Source organism: Macaca nemestrina, chromosome 5 (genome assembly GCF_043159975.1).
Source record: "Macaca nemestrina isolate mMacNem1 chromosome 5, mMacNem.hap1, whole genome shotgun sequence".
In the NCBI taxonomy this organism is placed as follows: domain Eukaryota; kingdom Metazoa; phylum Chordata; class Mammalia; order Primates; family Cercopithecidae; genus Macaca; species Macaca nemestrina.
Window position 1 is genome coordinate 175,768,822 of NC_092129.1, and position 4,266 is coordinate 175,773,087.

Below are 4,266 nucleotides of genomic sequence, written 5' to 3' on the forward strand. Positions count from 1 at the left end.
GATGTGTTAATAGAATTTTGTTATAAAGAGAGAAATGAAAGTTGGAGTAAGGCTTAACATGCACTTTAAAACTTGAGTTTTCTCTCATTTAAAATTATTCTTTAGAGCAGGAGCTCCCAACCCCCAGGCCGTGGATTGGTACTGGTCCGTGGCCTGTTAGGAAGCAGACTGCGCAGCAGAAGGTGAGAAGCTGACAAGTTAGCATTACCATCTGAGCTCCACCTCCTGTCAGACCAGCGGCAGCATTAGATTCTTATAGTAGCACAAACCCTGTTAGGAACTGCATATGCGAGGGGTTTGGGTTGTACGCTCCTTATGAGAATCTAATGCCTGATAATCTGAAGTGGAACAGTTTCATAGTTTTATCCTGAAACCATCCCCTGCCCCAGTCCATGGGAAAATTGTCTTCCACAAAACTGGTCCCTGCTGCCAGAAGGGTTGGGGACCACTGTTTTACAGAAGACATGCTTTAAGTTTTATGTAGAATATAGGCAAGGTAGTAAAAACAGACATCATTCTGCATCATGGAAGTATGTATCATAAGAAAAATGTGCTACAGTTTGCCCAAGTAATACCAAAGGATTCATGATTGGATTTTTTTTAATTGAAGAAAAAGTAATTGATGTCTCAAAATTATAATAAAATAATTATAAAATTATCCTAGTTTTTTCCATAAAAGTGAGATTTAATTTGGAAGTTTGAGGACAAAATAGAATAAATTTAAGAAACAAGTAGAGTTAGCAAATTGGGACAATATTTTCTCCCTTAGCACATTCAGGCTGCTATGTAAAATACCGTGAATGGGTAGCTTGTAAACAATGGAAATTTATTTCCCACAGTTCTGATGTCTGGAAGTCCAAGTTGGAGGTGCTGGCAGATTTAGTGGGGGCCTGCTTTCTGGTTCATAGAAGGAGGCTTCTTATTATGTCCTTATGTGATGAAGGGCCAAACCAGCTCCCTTGGGTGCTAATCCCATTTTCAAGGACTCTGCCCTCATGACCTGATCACCTCCCAAAAGGCCCCACTACTTAATACAATCACTTTGGGAGTTAGGATTTCAACATATGAATTTCAGGGGGACACAAATATTCAGACCATATCAATGTTGCATGTATAGTTTCGAGTTTAAATTCAAAGATTTGGGCACTTATTTTTAGCAGTGATTTTTAGAATTGCTTCTATTGTATTTTTTTTTAATTCTGTTATTCTTCATTTTCAATATAAATAATATTGGTTTAAAAAGCTTAGTGCTCTTGGGGACACTGTTTATATTTTGTGAGTATAATATACTTGGAATAGTTACTCTCATTCTTAAAATTCTGTTGGATTCTGATGGCTGCTTTAAACTATTATGTGCATATGCAGGTACAACAGAGCCTGTATCATGGAGGGGTCCAGCATGAGGAATTCTGACTGGTTTTCATTTGCCCATTTGCTAAGATACAGTTGTTGTTTTTTCCCTGGTGGTAATCATTTTAAATTTTTCCTGTCTTAAGATAGAAGGGATCTTAATGCATATTTCACTATGCTGCCTTAAACTTTTAAGAAAAAAGGGTTTGTGCTTGAAAAAAAACCTTATCAACTTTCTCAGATCTTTGATAAAATATAAATTTGACTTATCAAAGCATTATTTTGCCTCCACACTTCCCTAATATTTTACCTCTGTCTCCCTATTATCAACATCATTCCACCCTTCAATTTTAAACAATTTAGCACTGTTTGAAAATCACTACTTGCCAGTCTTACCCTTTAAACTCCATTTCTTTTATCATTTGCCATTAGATGGAAGTAAACTTCACCTCACTAATTTGTAATGAATAGTCTGAAATATGGAATGATTTCTGTAGTAAAGGAAATCAACATTTGAAAGTATACTGAGAGTGGAGGCCTTGTGAATGGGATTAGTGCCTTTATAAAACAGACCGCAGGGAGCTCTCTTGCCCTCTTCACACCATGTGATGATACAAGAAGTCAGCAGTCTGCAACCCGGAAGAGAGCCCTCACCTGAACATAACCATGATGGCACCCTGGTCTTGGACTTCGGTCTCCAGAACTGAGAAATAAGTTTCTGTTGTCTTAGACCCCCAGCCCATGGTGCTTTCTGGTATCAACCTGAGCAGCCCAAATTAAGACAACGCATAAGAAAGCGTTTCTAAGTAAAGAATATGTGAGATCATTTGATTGAGACATTACAATATAGGTAGATGTGTTTGTTTTAAGCAGTATGTAGATAGAAACTATTTCTTCAGCTGTGTTTACATTAGGTGCCTGTCAGTAGGTACTCAGTAAATATCTGTCATGCAAGACTAATCAAAGGACAAGCACCAGTAGATCAAAAATATTCTGGAGAAATGATGTTCTAAATTCTGCCATATCGTGTTTTATTTTATGGCATAATATTCAGTGCAACAACAACAACAACAACAATAGTAGAAACTGGCCAGCTTCTGCGATCACTATGTTAAGACTGACCTAGAGGTAAGCCAGCCAAGCCAGAATTCTCAGTACAACCATGTTGCATAACAAGGAGGTTGGCTGACCATTGTCCCTAGTTCTTGGGAGGCAGCCTCTAAGTCCTTGGCATTTTCCAATTGATAGGAGTGTGGTTATTCATGGTTGGTCCCTAGATAGTTTCAGGGTTGGGGCTGGCCATGCTGAAAAGACTAAGGATGTGACTGTGGGGTTGGGGCTTTGAGCCATGTCATATCTGCCCAACATTCAGGGATGGAAGGGAAGCCGAAGATTAAGTTTAGTCACATGGACAATGATTTAATCGGTCAGTCCTATGGGCTATAGAGTGAAACTCCAGTAGAAACTGTACACTGAGGTTGAAAGAGCTTCCCTGGTTCATGATACACGTGGGTGTTCAGGAGGGTGATGTGTCTCCTCAGGACACAAAAGCTTAGTGTTTGCAAGCCTCCCAGACCTTGCCCTATGGATCTCTTCTTTTGGCTGGTCCTGATTTGTATTCTTTATAATGAAATTGAAATTGAAAGTACAATGCTTTCATGAGTTTTGTAAGGCATTCTCATGAATTGTTGAACCTCTAAGGATAACGAGAACCCTTGAATTTGCAGTCGATTTGTCAGAAGTGTGAATGGCCTGGGAACGCCAAAGCTTGCAACTGTTCTCTGAAGTAAGGGCAGTCTCGTGGAGAGTGTGTCCTTCACCTGTGATGTGATGGTTAATACTGAGTGTCAACTTGATTGGATTGAAGGATGCAAAGTATTGATGCTGGGTGTGTCTGTGAGGGTGTTGCCAAAGGAGATTAACATTTGAGTCAATGGGCTGGGGAAGGAAGACCCACCCTCAATCTAGCGGGTACCATCTAGTCAGCTGCCAGCGAATATAAAGCAGGCAGAAAAATGTCCAAGACTGGCCTAGCCTCCCAGAAAAAGGCGAGACTGGCCTAGCCTCCCAGCTTACATCTTTCTCCCATGCTGGATGCTTCCCGCTCTTGAACATCAGACTCCAGGTTCTTCAGTTTTGAGACTTGGACTTGCTCCTCAAGCTTGCAGAGAGCCTATTGTGGGACCTTGTGTTTGTGTAAGTTAATACTTAACAAGATCCCTATTTATATATATATAAAAATATATATATATTTATATATATATATATATATGAAATACTATATTCTATTAGTTCTATTAGTTCTGTCCCTCTAGAGAACCATGACTAATACAGATTTTGGTACCAGGAATGGTTCTAGAGGAACAATATTAAGGATGGAGTTCTTTCGTTGGTTTTAGGGTTTCTGGAGTTGGCTGCTTAATATGATTAAACCGAAAAATGCTAAGGACTCTACTTCCAATAGTGTGGAGAACACTGATAGTCCTTTTGGCCTGAACTGTTTAAAGAGTTATGCAAAATAAATGCATTTGACACTCCTGATTCACCACTCATGAGAGGCAAGGAGTTTAGTGACTGTACATAATACCTTTGTCCACATGTGGAGAACCAAGGAACATAATGAAGCTGGTTGGTTCCTCCTAAGTTCAGTGGACAATGTGATGAAAGAAAATGATGAACTCAGGGACTCTGTCTTCTGGCTTCAGAAGCAGATACTGAGCCTCAAATCTGCTAAGATTGCACTGAGTCAGAGTCTTATCTCCTGTAGAGATAGAGCTGAAATTGTGGAAAAATGAACACAAGCTTTTTTCATGTCACTGGCTGACCTGCAGTGAAAGGTGCATGCACAGCCTTGCCAGGTGTCTACTGTTAAAGTGAGACATTTGTTGGAAAGGAATGGGATCCTGCAACTTGGAA